The sequence below is a fragment of the Macaca thibetana genome, chromosome 16 (genome assembly GCF_024542745.1).
Source record: "Macaca thibetana thibetana isolate TM-01 chromosome 16, ASM2454274v1, whole genome shotgun sequence".
NCBI classification, from domain to species: domain Eukaryota; kingdom Metazoa; phylum Chordata; class Mammalia; order Primates; family Cercopithecidae; genus Macaca; species Macaca thibetana.
In genome coordinates, this window is record NC_065593.1 from 50056005 (window position 1) to 50078581 (window position 22577).

At 45.0% G+C, this 22577-nt stretch overlaps 1 protein-coding gene and 1 long non-coding RNA gene across 2 annotated transcripts in view; one reads left to right on the top strand and one right to left on the bottom strand.

The window, feature by feature from the left end:
- LOC126938621 (eukaryotic translation initiation factor 1) overlaps positions 1–22577 on the top strand; it is a 1120764-nt gene that overhangs the window by 95063 nt on the left and 1003124 nt on the right. The window lies entirely within an intron of this gene.
- Positions 18421–20772, bottom strand: LOC126938637 (uncharacterized). The gene is made up of 3 exons (XR_007720128.1): positions 20551–20772; positions 19482–19543; positions 18421–18758 (listed from the first exon to the last, which is right to left on the bottom strand). It is a non-coding gene; the product is annotated as an uncharacterized LOC126938637 (long non-coding RNA).

The following is a 22577-nucleotide window of genomic DNA, read 5'->3' on the forward strand; positions in this document are numbered from 1 at the left end:
TTCTCCAAGGGACGCTCATAGCCAGTTGCAGCAAACCAGGAATGGAACTCCCCCATCGTTCTCTTTCCCCCATACCACACTAGTTGATAAGCAGGAATGCAACTTCACAACCACTGAAAGCCCTGTTAAATTACATTTAGCCTAAATCCGCTTCTTACATATTCTAAGTCCAGCCTAAAGGTTTCTCCATACATAGTGAACTGCAACTTAACTGGATGTGTGAACAGACTGTAACTTCCTCTTGTGGAAATCACTGAGTTTTGGCCAAAGTTGCCAACTGTACAGACTATGTTCAAATAAGGCAACGCTAAGCTAAACAATCCAGCTGTTTCTATGCCTCACTTCCATTTTCTGTAGGTCACTTTCCATTTTCTGTCCATAAATCTTCTTCTACCAAATGGCCATGCTAGAGTTTCTCTGAGTCTACTCTGGCTCAAGGAGCTTCCTGATTCGCAAATCGTTCATTGCTCAATTAAACTGTTAAATTTAATTTGTCTAAGGTTTTTCTTTCTTCTTCTTCTATTTTTTGTTTTCAGATGGAGTTTCGCTCTTGTTGCCCAGGCTGGAGTGCAATGGCGTGATCTCGGCTCACTGCAGCCTCCACCTCTCTGGTTCAAGTGATTATCCTGTCTCAGCCTCCCAAGTAGCTGGGATTACAGGCATATACCACCATGCCTGGCTAATTTTTGTGTTTTTAGTAGAGACGGGATTTCACTATGTTGGCCAGGCTGATCTCGAACTCCTGACCTCAAGTGATCCACCCGCTTCAGCCTCCCAAAGTGCTGGGATTATAGGCATGAGCCACTGCACCTGGCCAGTTTTTCTTTTAACAGATGCTGTCAGAAGTAGGATCCAAGGACAGGTGTGGTGGCTCATGCCTGTAATACCAGCACTTTGGGAGGCCGAAGCAGGTGGATCACTTGGGGTCAGGAGTTCGAGACCAGCCTGGCCAACATAGTGAAATCCCATCTCTACTAAAAACACAAAAATTAGCCAGGCATGGTGGCATATGCCTGTAATCCCAGCTACTTGGGAGTCTGAGGCAGGATAATCACTTGAACCTGAGAAGTGGAGGTTGCAGTGAGCCGAGATCACGCCATTGCACTCCAGCCTGGGTAACAAGAGTAAAACTCCATCTCACAAAAAAAAAAAAAAAAGTCTCCTATCACTTTGGCTACGTGAAAGACTTCTATTTTATGGTGACCTGTGATCCTTGGTCAAGTGTTTGAATCTTTTCACATACTTGACAGGATTCCTGAAAATCAAATTTCAACTTCAAAATTAAGTGTTTTTTGTTTGTTTGTTTGTTTACTTGTACATTTGGAAGGCTACAGAGGGCTCCTGCAGCATCCAAAAGAGAGATAAACATGATTATGTGATATGTTAAATTACAGGAAGCACTGTCAAATAAGAAATGATGTTTAATCTTCTTCAAGTTATATTTTTATAAATATTTTATTAATATATGTTCCAAAATTGTATGGGATTCCTAAAATTCTGATATGTCTGGATATATGCTATCAATTATAACTATGGTTATGTTAAATAATTTTAGGCCACAAAAATAACCAAATGTCCTTGTCAATTGTATCTTTATGACCATTTTAAGTCATTTTCACAGTTAATTGTTGCATTTAGATGCAGTTTCTGAAAACTCTTCACAAGCAAGCAAAATCCTAGAGTAGTGTGTCTTCAAAGAGGTTCATACAACGATGGAAAGGACTCTGACAAGCACTCTTGAATACAGGTTTAGGAGCCTATCATTTGGACTGGTTAAGAATTCCCAGAACTCTAATAAAAGGACGGACTGATTTATAAAACTGCTAACCCAAGTAGGGCAAGAATTAATTGACAACCAAAAAAATACTTTGCCAGATTTTCATGCTAAAATCAGCTAGCACTAAAATTATTTAGATATATAATTTAAATGAACTCCCTGGTCCAAGTCAAATTACCTATGATAACCATCTAATAAACAGTGCTATGCATCTAAATTGGAGAAACAAAATTGGTATTTAAGATATATGTCCAGTATAAGCATGGACGCATGCAGAACCTGGAAGGCCTCCTGGTCCTTCCTGAGTCCTTCAAGTTCCCATTATTAGAAGCTCTGAATTTCATTTCTTATCATAAAACAGATAAAATGATCCAAATTAAAAAAATATATATATATTGGTGTGGTGAGTGTTATGAATTGCTAAAATAGTTTATGATCAACATTTGATTTGTCAAACCCATAATTATTGGAAGACAATAAAAACTTCAGGTACATTTCTGCTATCTGATGGGCCATTTAAACATTTATAGGGGGATTTGGCTGGGGTCGGTGGCTCATGCCTATAATCCCAGCACTTTGGGAGGCCAAGGAGGGCGATCACTTGACGTCAGGAGTTCGAGACCAGCCTGGCCAACATGATGAAACCCCATCTCTACTAAAAATACAAAAATTAGCCAGGTCTGGTGATGTGTGCCTTTAATCCCAGCTACTCAGGAGGCTGAGGCTGGAGAATCACTTGAACTGGGAGGCAGAGGCTGCAGTGAGCCAAGATCACATCACTGCACTCCAGTCCGGGTGACAGAGCAAGACTCTGTCTAAACAAAACAAGAGAAAACAAAACAAAACAACATTTATAAAGGGATTTAATTAAATTGTCATTTTTGATATGTGCTTTCTATTTCTATAAAAGCTTTCCCATACAAGAGGGCTAATGTTATAACAATAGCTAAAAGGTTATTAGGAAATGTGTTTTCCTCGTGGGACATTCCTAGAGAAATCTCCAGTGATAGAGATACTTGTTTCACGGGACAAGTTGTAATATAGTTAAATAAGGTATTACAGATATAACAGCATTAGGCAAAGCTAACTGAACTGACTTGATTGCTTTGGTCAAAGATATTAGAGATTGATGACAATCAGACCCACTTCCAGTGAAAAACGTAAGTTGACCCCTTATGAAATAGTCACTGAAAGGCCTATGCACTAAATAATGGAACCTCATGTATCTTCTGCTACTAAACTCTGATACGACTAAATGCTGCAAGTCTTTAGTGCATTGTGCCATGGTGTATTTCCACCAGGTAAAGAAAGTTTTTCATGGTTCACTGACTAATCAAACCCTTCATGATCTAAAACCCAGAGACTGGGTCTTCCGAGAACAACATCAGAAAAAGATTGCCCTTGTTACTCACACTGCAGCGAAACTTTGGGAACTTGAACCTTGTTCGTATCTCATAACTCAGAAGGGCGCCTCCAGACTCTTAATTGTACAGCCATGGGAGACCTAAAAATGGAGATAACCAAGGAAGTTTCTCCCCAGAAACAGATGGCCTCCCAGATATGACAACTTTTTCCCAAGATCATGGATCAAGACTTCTCTGCTACCGTGAGACTTGTATCTCTCGGTTTTTCCTTGCTTTTGCTTGATATGCTTTGGATCTGTGTCTCTGCTCAAATCTCATGTCTAATTGTAATCCCAGATTTGGAGGTGGGGCCAAGTGGGAGGTGATTGGATGGTGGGGGTGGTTTCTTAGGTTAACATAAGAAACCCTTGGTGGTGTGGTTGCAAAAGTGAGTTCTCATGAGATCTGGTTTAAAAAAAAGTGTGTAGCACCTCCCCACTGTCTCTCTTGCTCCTGCTCTGGTGATGTAAGATGTGGCCTGCTGCTCCTTTGCCTTCTGCCATGACTGTAAATTTCCTGAGGGCTCCCCAGAAGCCCATCAGAGGCCAGCATTATGCTTTCTGTACAGCTTGCAGAACTGTGAGCCAGTTAAACCCCTTTTCTTTTTTTTTTTTTTTTTTTTTTTTTTTTTTTGAGACGGAGTCTTGCTCTGTCACCCAGGCCGGAGTGCAGTGGCCTGATCTCAGCTCACTGCAAGCTCCACCTCCTGGGTTTATGCCATTCTCCTGGGACTACAGGCGCCCGCCACCTCGCCCGGCTAGTTTTTTGTATTTTTAGTAGAGACGGGGTTTCACCGTGTTAGCCAGGATGGTCTCGATCTCCTGACCTCGTGATCCGCCCGTCTCGGCCTCCCAAAGTGCTGGGATTACAGGCTTGAGCCACTGCGCCCGGCCTTTAAACCCCTTTTCCGTGTAAATTACCCAGTCTCAGGTATTTCTTTATAGCAGTGTGAGAATGGACTAATACATACCTCTATGAAAAATAGAACTGAAAATAAGGTCTCTTTTGCACACTCATGGAGTATACTTTTATTTGTGGAGGATTTCGAAGCAAACCTTTTATATGGACACACTTATGTCTTGATAGATGAAGGATAAAGGGCCAGTGTGGATGAAAAATTTTACTGGTATCTTTGTAGCTTCATAATCACTCAGAAATAGAACACTGGTCCACTCCTCTTAACCTATATCATAGGTTAAAACATTGCCAAGAGGCCTTCACTATTCTAGATAGGCATCATTTATTAGGTCTCTTTTTTCATGGTTTAGAGTAAATGAGGCAATGATTAAAAATTTATCCCTCATAATAGGCTAGATAACAGATTCTACTACAGAGACTGTGGTTACACAACAGATTTTAAATTCTCTTGCTAAAGTTGTGCTAAATAATAGAATTGCTCTGGTTTACTTACTGGCTAAGCAAAGCAGTGTCTGTGCAGTTACTGACGCTTCTAGTTACACATGGAAGAATACATAAGGTATTATAGAGACTCAGTTGTAGATGATTAATGAACAGGCTGCTTGGCTGAAATGAGTAAACTCTTTGTCTAGTTTATTGTTTGATCTATTTGATTTTAGTTGGTTTGGTTCATGCAGAACCTGGATACAGAGCATACTCCAAACTCCTGGTATTATCCTCCTGATAGTCATAATTGTAATCTCCCTGGTATGCTGCATTCTCTCAAAAGTTCTAAATGTTTGTACGTAGCCATCTCCAGAATGTCAAATGGTCTCTCCTAGATTGGAATGACAATAACTCAAAGAATTGTATCGTCATAAGGACACTGTAACCTATGAACGATGTGCTGAGACTGAAAACCCAAAATGATAGTAACTGAGAGTGGAGCTCATGGCTGAAGTTTTGGTCACACTCTTACTTAAGTGAGAATCTGACCAGAAGGAGGAAATTTTTAACAAAAGTATGTGAGTTTCAGCCAGTCAAGGGCAGTCAACTATTCAAAGCGTGTTTAAATAAGGCAAATGCCAACTGTAACCAATCTGGCTGTTTCTATACCTCACTTCCTTTTTCTGTCTGTAAATCTCCCACCAAGTGGCTGTGCTAGTGTCTCTCTGAGCCTACTGTGGCTCAGGTGAATACCTGACTCACACATTGCTTTTTGCTCCACCAAACTCTTAAATTTAATTTGTCTAAGGTTTTTCTTTTAAAAGCCCCAAAGTCAAATGCCTCTGTTGTCTGCACACCAGCAAAATGGAAGCCTCATGTAGCCCTCGTGTCTGTGCAGTACTCACTTGTGAATTAGCAGTTACATGAGTGCTTCTGATTGGTGGAGGACAGGTCATATGCCTGTAGTCCTAGCTGCAGGGGATGCCGGGAGTTTGAGTTCTTGACTACTATTTAGGGAGGCAGGATAATAGTAAAGGAATTTCCTTCAGAAAGAAAAGCTGTCCATAAGATGATGAGCTGCCACCATGAATGTGACAGGTGTCCACTACACCGACTCACCCTAAATGTCACACCATAGGAAGTGAAGTTACATGTCCGAACACATTCCCCTTTTAAAATCATGCTCCTTTCTTAAAATGTGATTTACAGCAAAGAGTTTTTATTACATAGTTTTTTTGAGGTATAATTTTACACATAGTAAAAATTACCCATTCTAGTGTACAGGTCTAGGATTTTTTAAAAAACAAATTCATACAGTTATGTACTGCCACAAACAAGACATGGTATATAACAGTTTCATCACACACCACTGTTCCCTCATGAGTCTTTGTAGTCAACCCTTTCCTCTACCCTCAGCTCCTCACAACCACTGAACTGGTTTCTGTCTGTAGTTTTTGGAACAAAGACTTTTTAAGCAAAGAACAAAAATGGAGCAGAAGAGATTCTATGTGTAAATACCAATGTATGCATGTTGGAATCTCCCACTCCTTGGCTCCTGTCCTGGGAATGAAGAAAGAGAAAGATTATTGAAAACAAATTGAAATGATCAAAAGTATAATTTCCTTTCGATATCTGATTTAGGGCTTAACTCAGGAAGATGGATGAGTTCCCTATTGTGACTCCAGCTCACTGCATGAATTCCTGTTAGAGTGACAGGTAAATAGCACCTGAACAAATGCAGCCTGCCCTCAGATTCAGGTGGAGGAACCCACACCTTAGAGGTCTTTCTGGCCTTCCTCAGACTGTACTTTTGTCAGGTGAAGGACTGGTCCATGTCCCCGCTCTATGTCACACTCCAGGTCTCAGGACCCAGTATTCCCTGCCCAGAGTCTTCAGCCACTTTCAGGCTTGCATGGGCCTCTTCCTAGGGAAAATCCTCCACAGGGTAGACTGCACAGCTTGGTATGCAACCCTACACCCTGTTGATGACCACGTCCTGGCTGTTTATGGTGGCTGTGGATGATGCTTAGGTATGCAGGCTGGAGAGTAGAGAAAGGGGAGCTGAGGGGTGAGTCTGAGAGTTCTCGAAGGAGTCTAAGAATTCTAAATTTAAACATGGCCCTTTAGGTGATTATGAAAATGTACAGTTTCATTATGAAATGGAACCTATTTTATAAGTCTGTTAGCTCTATTTATAATGTAACTCTCTGGGCATGTAGTGCGTAGGCCTCTGTTTGTACTCTTGCCTGGGCCCTGCAAATATCTGAGACAGGCCTAAATGAATCTAATTGTGCTTTCTCAGAGAGTTACCAAAGCTCTCTGCAGGCCAGGCTCCCTGGTAGCAGCCCTGAACCCCTTTCCTGAGGATGTGGGAGAAGAAGAGAGGGAGAAATGTCTTGGATGTCTACTATGTGCTGGAATCTGACCTGGGCCATTTCCTTCACATCATCTCATTTGGGTCTCCCAGCTACTGGCCAGATGGGTATGTCATTGCCAATTTATAGTTGAAGAAGTGGGGGCTTAGCAACATTTAAGTGCCTTGAGTGCCCAAGCGCAGATCTGTGTGGCTTCAAGTCTGGCCGTCTTCCATGCTGCCATTAGAGTTCTGTCCACCTTGGCTCTCTTCTCCAACAGGATTCCCAGAGGGCAAGAAGTCAGTTACTTAAATGGGTTGAAATCAGACATGTACTATGCTTTGGGGAGAAATGAAACAAAACCAAACCACAAATTTCCAGAACCTTCTCTGGTTGGCCCTATTTTTGTTCCAAAGCAGAAAAGGGCAAAGTACAGGAGGTGGCTGGGGCAGAGAGAGTGCAAACACACGGGTAAGGAAGGCACGTGAGAATTCGCTGTGGGAGCGAGAAAGGGTGGGCGTGGACGTGGGTGGGAGTGAGGGCTGAGACCAAAGAAGTTTGGCTTTTGAGTCAGTCCTGGTTTTAAATCCAGGTCCCACCATGTACAAATTGTTCGACTTAGACCAAGTTGTTTAACTACACAGAATCTCGGTTTCACTATCTTCAAAAGATAATTGATAATAGGGTTTCTTCTAAGAGTCTCTGTAAGGAGGAAACGAAATCTCATCAGTAAGGCCCCAGCCCGCAGCAGGTTCTCGACAACATTCATTCCCTTCCACCCTCTCCTTCCTCCTATTGACAGAGGCGTTTCAGCCCATTTTGGCATTCTGTAGATTTCTACAGCTGAGAAATCCAAAAATAAACTTGAATCATAGTGGAGTTAGCACCGAGGCACTTCTGTGTAAATAGCAGAAGTGAAAAGAAAAAAAAGGCCATCTCATTTCTAGTATTTGAAACCAAGAACCCTCATCGTGTGGGCGACTCGTAGTAGAGGGGGCAGAGGGGAGCGTGGTTTGGTATTTTTTCTCTGCTGTTTTTGTTTTTGTTCTGTGATGATGTGGGGGACTCTCCAGGGACATGATGCGTCACAGAGCAGGGGAGAAAGGTGAGGTGAAGACAGAGCAAGTAGGGAAATTTGATCCGGTCTCTGACGTTGCAGGGCAGAGTTGGGGAAAGAGGGAGTGTCGGTCAATGTGTGGAAAAGGTCCCGTGGCTGTCATGCCCGTCTTACCTCCTGCCCCGAGACACAGTTGGGCAAGTCCCTGAGTTCATTTTTCAGTGCGTTTCCCAAGAAAGGCTGTCTTCGGAAACATGTGTTATTCCTGAAGTACATGGTGGACTCAGTTGAAAGTGTGTGTGTGTTTGCGGGTCACAGAGACTCAAGGAAAGAGAAAGCAAGGGGCTGGCCCGCTTGACGTGAGCCCACATGGATGGGAGTCGCAGTGATTATTATTAACAAAGGGCTTCCCTTGCCTCCCCAAACCTAACTTTTCACTATTCATACCATCCATGCCTTATAGGCCCAGGGAGATGAAAAAGTGAATTTACTCAAGGGAATTCACAAGGGCCTAAGCAGAAGAGCCAGGATTTGAACCGGCTGCTCCCTTCTCTATATGGGGCTAGCACTGGCCATCCTAATAATGGGGGGAAAGTTGGGCTAACGACCAGTGTCCTGGGAACCATCAAGGGACCATTCAGGTCACCTTGATGTTTGCCCTATGGTCTTGAGTTCTGCAACTTAAAAAAAAAAAAAAAATATATATATATATATATATATATACACACACACACACACACACACACACGTATATGTATATATATGTATATATGTGTGTGTGTATGTATATATACACACATTATCTATCTATCTATCTATCTATCTATCTATCTATCTATCTATCTATTTTTAAGACAGGGTCTTGCTTTGTCACCTAGGCTGGAGTGCAGTGGCATGAGCACAGCTCACTGCAGCCTTGACCTCCCATGTTCAATTGATCCTCCCACCTCAGCCTCCCAAGTAGCTGGGACTACGGGCACATGCCACCACACCTGGCTAATTTTTTTATTTTTTTATTTTTTGTAGAGGTGGGGTTTCATTATATTACCCAGGCTGGTAAATGGACATATTGACATTATAAGTCAATGTTGTTTTTATCGAAGGAGCAAATAATCCAAAAAGGACCAGTTCATCAGCGAAAACATGTCATACCATGCTTGGTGTTTGCCTTGGTCTATAAGTCTCTGGAGGTGAATTTATGGAGAACGCATTCAAGCTGCCTTCCGTTCCCACTACAGATAACCAGAGGAAGGGGTTTAAGCAGCAATAGGAGGCTGTTGGAGAGACTCAAGGAGAAGCTTCCTGACCGTAGACAGTTGATAAATATAGGAGCCACTGGAGGGTGGAAGCGATAACTTTCCAATCCCCTGAGCCTTCCAGCATTTTTTGGTGTTTGCCAAATATCATCACCTCCTACCTCTCACCAGCGCCTGGACCCAACCTTTCTAGAGCCAGCTCAAATGCCACCCCCTCAGACTCCCCCGCGTTGCTGTGAAAAATTGTGGGCTTTTCTTTCCTGCTCCCAGTGTGACTTTGGTACCTTTATTTAGCATCTATATTGTTCTTCCTTGATTTAAGGCCAAGTTGTTAATTCTCTCCTTTCTTGAGTTCTTAGAGGGCAGGGATGCATTCCATTCATCTTTATCACCAACACCTAAGGTGACATCTGGTGCATAGTCAGTGTTCATTGAAGGTGTGCTGAACTTTGAAACAATGGGTTGCCTGTTAGTGGTAAAAAAAAATTTTTTTTCAAACCTTGTTAAGTTTGAAAAGTTCAATCCCCATTGCCAACATGCATATAAATATAGGTACTTTCATGCTCTGTTGATGGGAATGTGAACTGTTTCAACTTTTGGTAAACATTTAGGAGAAGTCTTAGAATTTTCTGTGCCTTTAGACCTAATTCTTTTTTTCTTTTCTCCTAAGGAGTTAGTGAATGGCTTTTCATAAAGACATTGTTAGTATTTTTTTGTAGCAATGTTTTGAAAAATTATAGCAAAAATGGGGCCAATATTAATATGAATTTGGATAAATAGTGGTTTATATGCAATAGAATGTCATGTAGCCGTTACAATTGATGATATATTTGTTAATCAAATAAGCAAAGTGACAAAAACAGTTACAAAATAGGAAGCATAGTAGGATTTCAATTTTGAAGGAAAATAAGGCTCTATCCATGGAAAAATGCCTGGAAGGATATACGTCTAAGTGTTTTAACCCTTTTTCTCTAGGTGGTGGGATTTTAGGGGATTTTGACTTTCTTCTGTTCATTTCTCTGAATTTTCTCAATTTTCTCCCATGTGTTACAATGAACAGGCATTACATTTAGAACATAGAAAAACATTTTCCACCATCTTGAGTTGATTCTCTAAGTAAATTCCTTTCTCCTTAAATTCTGAAAACTGTAGAAACCAGATCAATATGTAGGATGTCAGAGGCGGAAGAGCTGTGGGAAGTCCTTTGGGCCAGAGGTTTGCAAAACTGGCTGTGCATGAGAATCATGCATGGGGCTTTCAGAACTCTGGCTCTGCTCACACCCAGTGGCAATAAATCAAAGTCATCATGGATGGCTGCAGGTGTCAGAGTGGTTTAAAGCTCCCAGGTGATTCTAATCTGCAGCCAAGTTCAAGAAACCTGCTTTTGAGCTGTGCTGTCTAACAGTAGCCACTAGCCACACATGGCTATTTAAATTATGCTACACTAAATAAAAAATTCAGTTCCTTAGTCAAAGTAGCCAGTTTTCTTTTTTCTTTTCTTTTCTTTTCTTTTCTTTTTTGAGACAGAGTCTCGCTCTGTCACTCAGGCTGGAGTGCAATGGTGCGATCTCGGCTCACTGCAACCTCTGTCTCCCGGGGTCAAGCAATTCTCCTGCCTCAGCCTCCCAAGTAGCTGGGACTACAGGCACCCACCACCATGTTCGCAAAGTAGCCACATTTTAAGTACTCAGTAGTCACATGTGTGGTTAGTGGCTACTATGTTGGGCAGCACAAGTTAAGATCTACCTCTCACATTTCAGGAGAGGGCTGGGTGCGGTAGCTCATGCCTGAAGTCCCATCACTTTGGGAGGCTGAGGCAGGTGGGTTGCTTGAGCACAGGCATTTGAGACCAGCATGAGCAACATGGTGAGACCCCCCATCTCTACAAAAATAAAAATAAAAATAAAGTAGTCAGGCATGCGGTGGCACACACCTGTAGTCCCAGCTACTTGGGAGGCTAGGGTGGGAGGATCACTTGAGCTGGGGAGGTCAAGGCTGTAGTGAACCATGATCATGCCGCTTGCACTTCAGCCTGGGCGGTCAAGTGAGATTCTATTTCAAAAATTATTATTTTTTTTTTCAGGAAAGGCTTCTGCAGGTGGGTGCCCTCCTTCTAGCAGGCCTGAGGCTCAGGGAAGGGGCAGGCCTCTGTTCTTGCCTGTTTTAGGGCAGTGGAACAGACCTCACTCAGCCATCAGTAGAGTAATCTTGTGCCTAGAAAGTTCTTTCTGCTTTCTCGTGTCTACCCCATCCTCCTCCCGGACCATGGTAAAGCTCTGTGCAGCATGGTTATTTTCAAGGGCTTGACAGACCCAGGCCCTTTCTATCTGTTCAGCCGGGTCCAGGCCACCAGGCAAGCTGTTTACAAGGAATCCAAGTGCTCAGTGGAGAGCAGAACAGGCCGAGAGTGTTTTCCACGGCTGCCGAGAAAGATGAGCGAGTGGAGGCAGAATAACAAAAAGCCACTTCAAAAACACACCAGAAAAAGTCACAAAGCAGAGACAATCAGAGGTTTGAGACACACGCCCCCCCCAAAACCCTGACAAGAGAGCAAAAACAAGTCATGAGGGAGCCTCTGATGGTTTCAAGACAGTCGCGGTTGCTGATTGAGAACGGGCCTGTCCCAGCAGTTCTGAGAGGAGTCGGGACCTGGGGCTGTGGGGGCTCAGAAACTTCACCTGAGTTCTGAGAACTGTGGTGGGACAGTCCCTGAGGGCTCCGTCTCTCTGGGAAGATGGTGGGGGGTGGGCGGGAATGGCAGGCCCATGCTGGCTGGGTGAGGGCGTGAGGCTGTTCCAGCCTAGAGACTGGCCACCGGTGAGGAAGCAGAGTCCCACGTGGCCCCAGGCTTCTGGCACCTACCGCCTGAGAGGGTGAGGCCTCTATGGCCATAGTCCATCCGGGAATTCAAAGGCGTAAGGCCACCTGCATCTGGGAAGCTCCTCCTCTGGGATCTGAGCTGAGGACCCAACCATGCAGAAGCCAAACCAGAAAGGAAATGCTGGTGCTCCGCTCCACCTCGCCCCATTTTGCAGTGAGGTCCAGTGAAGAGAGCCCTAGGGGTGGAGCACTGGGGTTCAGGTCCCAGGCACTATTATTCCCTTGCTGTATGACCTCGGGCAGGTCAGTTTACCCCTTTGGACTTTAGTTTCTTGACCTGCAAATTGGAAGGTTGGTCTAGATGAATGGCTTTCAACCCTGGCTGAATATTAGAATCACCTGGTGAGCTGCAAAAATCAACATGATGCCAGTTGTTCTGGGTTATAGCCTGGGCATCAGCATTTTAAAAGCTCTTCAGATGATTCCAGGCCAGGCACGGTGGTGCATGCCTGTAATCCCAGCACTTTGGGAGGCTGAGGCGGGCGGATCACCTGAGGTCAGTTCGAGACCAGCCTGGCCAACATGGTGAAACCCTGTCTGTACTAAAAATACTAAAATTAGCCGGGTTTGGTGGTGTATGCCTGTGCACAAAAATCACTTGAACCCAGGAAGCAGAGGTTGCAGTGAATGGAGATCGTGCCACTGCACTCCTGGGCGACAGAGCAAGACTCTGTCTCAAAAAAAAAAAAAAAAAAAGAACCATTAGTCTGCCTAATGCTTCTCAAAGTTTGGAGTGCACAGGAATATTGTAAAAATTTGAGTCGAATTCGGTAAGTCCAGCATACAGTCTGAGATTCCACGTTTCCAACAAGCTCCCAGGCGATGTCCATGGACCACGCCTTGAGTAGCAGCAAGCCTGTGTTGAATTGTCCTTCCCTTGAACTTGCAAGTTGGATCCAAGCTCCAATCTACTCAGTCTGCTACAGTTCTTGTTTTGGTAGCTGGCTGTAGTTGCCTATTTCTGCCAATCTGCCAATAGCATCATTGTTTCTAAGTTCTTTCTTCCCCTTGCCCCCCGCTCCCCCCCCACAAGAATTGTTTAAATCCTCACTCATCATTTGAATTCTAACGAGATGCTGTGGATTGAATCAAACAGGGATCTTCCCTTCAAGGGCAGTAAATGAAAGATAGAACCAGGCTGTGATGTGAGCTCAAAATGGGGCAGAGGTCATTTTTAGCTGAGCGGATTGGAAGGGGTCTACGTGGCTGATAATAACAGTGTACCACTGTCCAAGTGCTTTGTACCAGTTGTCTCATTTTAGCCTCACACAACCCTTCAGGTGAGCATTGGGAATGTTCCCCAGTTTACACACAAGGAAGCTAAAACTTAAAGAGAACCAGAGGTGTTTTGAAGGAGGCATAGCAAGCAAGGTGCAGTGTTGTAGCTTGAACTCAGGTGCCTGTGCTGACTTTTAGTCTGCTTAGAGCATGGGTGGCATTCGAGCTGCATGCCTGACCAGACCTGACCAGACCCGATCAGATCCGGCCTTTTAGCACCAAGTCGTTTGGGCTAGGATGAGGTTTGTGTGAGTTTACCCCTCACCTTCCATACCCCTGCAGCCAGAAAAAGACAGGTAGTAACAGTTTCCGCCTCTGGTTTCTAGGCCCAGACCTCCAGGCCTGTACACGGAGCCTGGGGCCTGAACTCACACTTTTCCCGGTTGGCTGCCTGTCCCAGCATGGGTTTCTGCTGCCTGCATCTTTGTCTGTATCATTTTATTTCCTTGGCGGGAGCAGGCTGTGCGTCCAGCCTTTTGTAGGCTTGTCCTTTCCTAGGCACATAACCCCAAATAGTGCTGCATAGAAGGTTGCCCGAAGCTACCACGAAGACTGCAAATCCTAAACTCAGATTCTGCTGGATTCTTAGCTCGAATGGTATCCAACAGCCCAGCCCCGTGGTTTCTCCAAGTTGATGCAACCCAGCTTGTCTCACCTTTTGATATCAGGGTTGCAGGGTTGGGGTGGAGGTGAAGGGTGAGGAGGATTGGAGACCTCTGTGTTCCCCGACTAGAACTTGAGTTCCTAGAGACACGAACTTTGTCTTTTCATTTTTGAACTCCCAGTGAAGAATACAGTGCTGGGCAGACAGATGTGTCACCGCCTTGTCAGACGAGCACATGACGGAGACTTGGGTGCATTTTCTTTGTGCATGGGGTGAATGGCAGCATTGGTAGCTTGTTCGGCTTGGCTCTCACACAGGAGACTCACCTGCTATAGGCTTCAGCTTGTAGGCCCCGGAACCCTGTGGGCGCAGCTACTGGGAAATCTGTCTTTCACCACGTCTTTTTGGGTTCTGTAGCTGCTCAGGAAGATGAGGGTTTTTTTTATAGAGCCTCAGCCCCTGGAGATGCTGGGGGAGTTGTAGAAATCCAACTTCGAGAGCATTAAGAGAGACCCTGTAATGACTAGGCAGCCCTGGGATTGTAGCATGGGGAACCCATGGAAAGAGGAGACCCCCACTTCTTACCCTTCAGAGAAGGGGATCATCTTATTGTAGCAGAAGTTTCTTAACATTTTTTTGGACATCTAAACTTGAAAGCTGAGGTTAAGAAAGCGAAGGGCTTAGTCCACAGAAAGAATTTTCCTCTGCATGTAGTTTTTCTCCTATCTTTAAAAAAAATATGAAGAAAAGAAACCAAGTTCGTACCAAGGTGCTAAATGTGCTCTAGAATGTAAAGCCACTTTGCATTGGTCAACAGGATCCAGTTAGGGAAATATTTCCATTTATTCAACTTGTGTACTTACGAGAGATTTTTTTTTTTTTTTTTTGAGACAGGGTTTCTTTCTGCTGCCCAGGCTGGAGTGCAGTGGCACAGTCATGGCTCACTGCAGCCTCAATTTTCCAGGCTCAAGTGATCCTCCCATCTCAGCCTCCCTAGTAGCAGGGACTACAGGTGTGCACCAGCACACCTGGCTGATTTTTGTATTTTTGGTAGAGATGGGATTTCACCACCTTTCCTAGGCTGGTCTCAAACTCCTGGGCCCAAGCAATCCAGCTGCCTCGGCCTCCCAAAGTGCTAGTGTTACAGGAAAGGGGTCCTGATCCAAATCCCAAAAGAGGGTTCTTGGATCTCGCACAAGAAAGAATTCAGGGCAAATCCGCGGTGCAAAGCAAAAGCAAGCTTATTAAGAGAGTTCAGTGGCGAAAGAACAGCTACTCCATAGACAGAGCAGGACGTTCCCGAAAGTTAGAGGAGGAACGCATCCACCCTAGGTACAATGCTTGTCTATATGGGGAGATGTGCTCTGCTGTAAGGGTTTGTCATAAAGGATTCATTTTCTTAATTACTATATTTTGCAAGACTCGATATTATTATCTTTAAAGCAAAACTAGGAATGCCTTTGTTCTCCAGATATCAGGACATCTGGACACTCCCAAGTCTGGGTCTGTTTTAGTAAACATTATTAGTTTGTTCCCTTAATTGTAAACATCTAGAGGCTAGGAATGCCTAACTTTCTGGGAATGCAGCCCAGCAAGTCTCAGCCTTATTTTCCTAGCCCTCACTCAAAATGGAGTTGCTCTGGTTGGAACACCTCTGACACTCAGATTTTAGGCGTGAGCCACTGTGTCCGGCCTTAAGTGAGAAAATCTTGTTGAGCCAGTTCTTTAAGACTCCCTCTTGACTCTTGAGTCTTAACAAGAAATAAACCAATAAGAGGTTTTCCCTCACCTCTTAGGGACCTTTTCCAGGAGGAGAGTGTTCAAGAAGAGGAGCCAAAGCTAGGAGAGGCCCACAGAGTGTGGCACTGAATTCAGAGGGGTGGTGCTCTCCTGGAGCCCGTAGCTAATCCATTTACACCATCTCCTCTGAGAACTTCATCCAGCCCAGGAGGGTGTGCTGTGGCCTTGCTGGGTCTTTTACCCTGGGGCCAAGGATGGCTTGGGGTATAAGCTGGTGATCAGTGCTATTTCCACCCCCTTCTTCAAGATATAGGCTGCTTTTAAAAAAATTTAATTGTCAGGGTTAGAGGTTTTGATGGTGTGGAACCAGGAGGTGGGCGTGGGAGAATGGAAACTGGATGTAAATGATTGAAGCTGCCCCACAGAAGTCATTCTGCAGTACATGTTCAGTGACTCCATTTCCAGGTGGGGAAGTTGAAGCCACAAGATGGGCTGTGATTTGCCTAAAGTCTCCTAGCAAATAGTGGCAGAATTGGGACCCGAGCTTTTCCCTTGAAGCCCTGGGTAGAACATTAAAGTAATGGCAGTGTAATTGATTCATGTCTGCTTAGGTCGTGAATCAATTATTCTGCACCCACCTGCCCTCCTGAGGAGATGGCTCCTGAGAGGCAGGGACCTTCTCTTAATCCTCTCTGTGTCCCTGCACCTCCCAGTGCAGTGGCCAGTACATGCTGGGGCGCCCTGCGGGGTGTGGGGAGTTGGATTGGGTGGTTAAACCTGAGTTGCGAGACTCTTCGCTACAAAGAGCACTGGGGGCAGGGCAGGGGTTTGGGGGAGGGCAGGCTGGCCCCACCGCATCCTCTGTACTCAGCTGTGTCAACTCTCACCTTGTCAGAAGCCTTTCCAGACCAATTCAGCCTCTGAATTTTGGAGCAATATCTGTTTGTGCCCCACATTTAGCCCCCTCTATAGACTTATTTACGTGGGAAGAGGACAGCATGCATTGTGATTCTGAGTGTGGGCTGTGGATCTATCAGCCTGAGTTTCAGTCTCAGCTCTATCCTTTCTGAGCTGTGTGATCTCAGGCAGCCCCTCCGAGCCTCAATTTCCTTATCTGTGAAATATTCCTTCTCCATGGGCTGGTCATGAGGATGAATGGGGACAAGGCACGCAGCCATGTGGCACCAGGCACTCAGCACGTTCCCGCCCTTATCGTTGTGAAGTTTCCATCATTAAACGTGTTGTTCTGCACCTACTCTGAGGATGGTTACCTCACCCATGAACGGGAGGAAATGATATGTAACCTTGGCAGATTGTTATGGCAACCAAATGAGATAATACACATGAGAATGCTTTGTAAACTCCTAAGGCTTGGGTGTGAAGTGTGATTGACCCCAAAAATCACACAATTGGTAAGAGGTGGCGTCCTCCTGCAACGACCACACCCTCCCCCAAAACACATGCACACACATACACACTCACATATGCACACACATGTACACATATATACATACATATACAGACTCGCACAGGCACACACACACACCACCACCAGCATCAGCACCATGAAACATCTCTGTGGTCTGACCCCGCTCACTGCCCCCCCTCCACCCCTGGCATCCCAGGGAAGTTGTTCTCTCATGTTTCCAACAGCCTCTAATGAGCCCTCCCAGACATCCAGACAAGTAGTGGTGGAATTAAAAAAGACAAATGAGACACAGACCTCACTCTCAGGAAGCCTAGCAGGGGAGAAGGGTGAGCAAAGTTTACCCTAAACAAGGCCAAATGACACAAAAACCATAACCACCGAAGGCTGGGTGGAGGGGAAGTTTGGGAACGGGCGGTTTCGTGGCAGGGCTGGCATTGGAGCTGGTCTTTGAAAGGTGGGTGGTGTCTTAGTCTCCTAGGGCTGCTGTAAAAAATACCACTGACTCAACGACTTAAACAACAGACATTTATTTTCTCATAGTTCTAGAGGCCAGAAGTCCAAGATCATGAGGTTGGCAGCGTTGTTTCTTCTGAGGCCACTCTCTGTGGCTTGCAGATGGCCACCTTCTTGCTGTGTCCTCACGTGGTTGTCTGGGTCCTGATCTCCTCTTCCTGTTTTTTTCCAAGACAGAGCCTTGCTCCATCGCCCAGGCTGGAGTGCAATGGCGAGATCTTGGCTCACTGCAACCTTTGCCTCCTGGGTTCAAGCAATTCTCCTGCCTCAGCCTCCAGAGTAGCTGGGATTACAGGCCTGCACCACCACGCCCGGCTAATTTTTTGTATTTTTAGTAGAGATGGAGTTTTACCCTGTTGGCCAGGCTGGTCTCGAACCCCTGACCTCACGTGATCTGCCTGCCTCAGCCTCCCAAAGTGCTGGGATTACAGGCATGAGCCACCATACCTGGCCCCAATCTCCTCTTCCTATAAGGATGCCAGTCATATTGGATGAGAACCCACCATTGACTTCATTGAGGTAAAATGAGGTCATATCCATGGGCCCCAATCCAATATGGCTGGTGTTCTTTATCTCCTGATATAGCCTTATCTCCAAATATAGTCACAGTATGAAGTACTAGGGGTTAGGAGTTCAATATATGAATTTGAGTGGGGAGACACAATGAAGCCTGTAACAGATACGATGTTTTCTTTTCACATTTGTTCCATTACAAAACTACGCACTGTGGCCAGGTGCAGTGGTTCATGCCTGTAATCCCAACACTTTGGGAGGCGGAGGCAGGAGGATTGCTTGAGCCCAGGAATTTGAGACCAGCTTGGGCAACATAGGGCGACCTAGTCTGTACAAAAATTAATACATAAATTAACCAGGCATAGTAGTGCATGCCTGTGGTCCCAGTTAATTGGGAGACTGATGTGGGAGGATTGCGTGAGCAACCCTGAAGGTTGAGGCTACGGTGAGCTGTAATTGTGCCACTGCACTCCAGACTGGACAATAGAGTGAGGCCCTGTCTGTCTCAAAAAATAAAAAATAAAAAAACCCAAAAGTACTCACTGTAAAATGTTGTGAAATGTTGAAAAGCACAAGAGGGAAAATAAGAACCCTTTGGAGATGACCATATCTGTCCATGAAAAAAAATCTTAAAATGGGTTTATACTTATAACACCTATTGTTTTATAAACAGCTATTTTTATATAACAAATATATCATGAACTATTAAATAATCAACCACAACATCACTTTTAATGCCTGCCTCGTGGTCCACGATAAGGGTGTGTTGAATGTGTTTAACCAGTGGAGAGTGGGGTTTTGATTAGCCAAGAGTGGGGTGGAGAAGTAGCAGCCTCATGGGAGGGAACGATATGAGCTCCAAGGGCACGGTAGTTGGTTACACTTCAGCGAGCTGCAGCCAATCAGAACAGTTCTCAGAATAAGATCGATTACACATATAAGAAGACGTAATTTTTTGTGCGTGTCGGGGTTGGTTAGGGAAATAGACTGTGGACGTCAGAGCGCTGCTGCTTCTAAGAAGTCCTGAAGGGTCCCAAGAATGAGCCAGCTCCATGATTTATGTCTGACTAATCAGTCTGAACTAGACCCTACGGGGGCAACTGAAGTCAAAATCTGATTCTGCAGGGTGAGGCTGAACTCGATGAACATAGTTTTATAGTTTTAATTGAGATGCTCGTTTTTAATAAGTGACAGTTAGTGATGAGTGATTATTGCTTTTCCCATTACTCACTTCCCTCACTCCCCTCTTTCCTTCCCCACCCTTCATCCCAGATGAGGAGAAATCATTGGTAAAACAAAACAACGGGAAAGGGACTTAGTGATAAAGACTCACCTTGTTTCACACTGAAGACTGAAGGATCTAAAGGAGAAGTTCAGGTTGGACCAGGAGGGCTTCTAGGGGAGAGAAGAGGCAGAGAGAGCAGGGAGAGAGCACAAGTCCCAGGCTGGAGTGCAGTGGCCCGATCTCAGCTTACTGCAGCCTTGACCTCCTGGGCTCAAGCTATCCTCCCACCTCAGCCTCCCAAGTAGCTGGGAATACAGGCTCTCGCCACCATGCCTAGCTAATCTTTCTTTCTTTTTTTTTTTTTTTTTTAAGAGATGGGGTCTCACTATTTTGCCCAGGCTGATGTCAAACTCCTGGGCTCAAGTGATCTCCAAACTTCGCCTCCTTAAATGCTGAGATTACAGGCATGAGCCACTGTGCCTGGCCCACTGTGAATTTTGAATGATCCAATAGGTGATTCAATAGGGAAAAAATGTTTATCCCTATTAATTTCAATAACTGAGCCTTTCAAGTTATGTTTATAAAGCCAGCAGAGACTTAGGTTTCATTTGCTCTGTTGTGCAAGTGGAAGAAAAGGCATGTGGCAGTGACTTCTGATTTGATAGAGAAAGCCCACAGAGCAGTTTAGAAATACAGAGATGTCAGCTGCAATGCTACTTCCAAGACAACCATTCCCAAGTGAGAAAACCAGTCAGAATTACAGCTCTCTTTGGGGGTTTCTTATTAGAGGACAAGGCAACTATTTCTAAAGTCTTAGGAGTCTGGGCTGGGTGTGGTGGCTCACACCTGTAATTCCAGCACTTTGGGAGGCTGAGGCAGGAGGGTCACTTGAGGCCAGGAGTTTGAGACCAGCCTGAGTAACATGGTGAGACCCCCATGTCTACAAAAAAATTAAAAAGAAAATAGCCAGGCATGGTGGTGCTTGCCTGTAATACTAAGTACTCAGGAGGCTGAGGCAGGAGGATCACTTGAGCCCAAGAGTTGGAGGCTGCAGTAAGCTATGATTGCCAGTGCACTCCAGCCTGGGCAACAGAGTGAGATCCTAACTCTAAGTAACTAACTAACTAACTAGTTAACTAACTAGGAGAAATGAAAAATAGAGTCTTAGGAGCCTTACCGGATCCCTTTTGTTGAACGAATGAGTCCAGGAGTCCGGGGACGGATTTATTCTACCCAAGATCGACTGGGAACAGTGATGACTATTCACACGAGTCCGCTTGGTGCCCTGAAGAGCAAGATTTCATATCTGATTCTTTGAACTGGCTTTTTAATGTAGAGTGGCAGCTGTCTCTCCCCAGCTGCAGGGGAGGGAGCCATCTTGTGCATCTCCTTCCGAGGCACTTGTGTTAATGACGATGGCTTGCATTTGGGAGGCAATTTCATCAGTTGGCATTATAAGGAAAATAACAGGCCTGCCAAGCTCAATTTACTGGCAGAAAAAGAAAAGGAGTGAAGAGGATATTACTTATTAACTATGAAACGCGGACTGCACAGCACAACACTATCTTTTGAATTCCCCATGATTGCAGAATCATAAGGCTTTCTTCTGGTGTGGGAGCATACTGACACCCCTCCTTTGTGCTGTGGTTATGAAAAGGATTATGTAAAGATGATTGCTACTTTCAGGAGCCACCAGCCTCTCAAGTTTAGCGAGGATGCAGGAAAAGGTAATTCAGGAAGGATGCGATTCACTTCAAACCTTTAACAAATCCACGTCATGAAAACCTAATTCAGAGAAGGTCATTTGCTAGAAGGTTTATTATTAAATAAAAAGAAGCAAGTTTTTTTTTTTTTTTAAAAAGATCATTTGCTATAATATCGTTTTGCAACCATTCACCACATGATTACTTAGACAGTTCTTCTCATGCATTTTGTATCTTTTTTTTTTTTTTCAAATTAATGAGTCTTTATTGAGAATGTGCTGGGTGCCTTTCTTTGTGGGAAAACCATATTGGCCAAGTCTCTAAAGCTGACGCACACCCCCTCATTCTGTGCAAGTGAGTTTCTCAGAGCCTTTCAGCACCCGCCTCCAGTGCCTAGTGAGGTAGTCACGCCACCCAGGAAAGTGGGCAATGCTCCTAAGAACAGTGCCCACATTCCAGCAAACTGTTTTCCTGGAGCCTGGCAACCTCCTCTCTAAACGCTTGCAAAAAAACAGGTGTGAGCACTAACAGACTTCTTGCTGAAACCAGGTAGCCAGAGAAGCTAGTGACGCACCTGAGGAGGAAACCGGGGATCAGGACACTCCAAAGGCCCAGTGCTGGCAAGGTGCCCCGGGCGAGGGTGACTGTCAGGACATTTCTGCATCATTCAGTTATGAAAGCTGATTCTATTTAATTCACTTTAATTTAAACAGGAGGGCCAGTTCCACCCAAAGGCAGAAGATGCTGTCAGCAGGTGCAGAGTGAGATCTGAGGACCAGGAAGCAAAAGTAGCACCTCTTCTGAATCTGCCACTGATGACTGCAATGACCCCATTACCCGCTTCCAGTTACCCTTCATGACTTACTCATCCCTTACCCCTCGGGAAGACACTGTCCAGGGCAGAGTCTGCCAGTCCAAGGCCCTCGGCTCTGGTGACCACATGCTCTGCACTAAAAATCAGCAACACACGATCTGGCAAGTGTGAAGGTCCAAGGTGCTAGGGGGCCAGCATATTTGAAATTGAGATGCCCAAAGGGCGATGAGACCAGGAATTCAGGTTCCTGTTCCCATCGTCCTTTGGGAAAGGCAGTAGTGTGGCTTGGCTGAACTGAGAACAGTCAGGGGACTTGCTGGGAAGGGGAAATCAAGGTGCAGGTTCTCTCAGAAGGAGGCAGGATCACAAGCGGGTCCTGGGGTGGAGAGGGGGAAGGTGTGAGCAGAAACAGCAAGTGTGCGTGACACAGCAGGCACAGTCGGCCTCATTCTCCACTGGATGGAAACTTCCTAAGGCGGGGGGCTTTGTGTTTTGTACCTTGTTGTGTCCCCAGCACCTAGAACAGAGCCTGATGCATTATAGGAGCTCAGTAAATATTTATTGGATGAGTTGTAATATTTATTGTAAATATTAGTAAATATCAGTAAATATTTATTGAGTTGAGTTGGTCTTTCCAGTGAAGTGGTTGCTTCTCTGTGAAGCTCTGTGGGAAACATAAATGGTGGG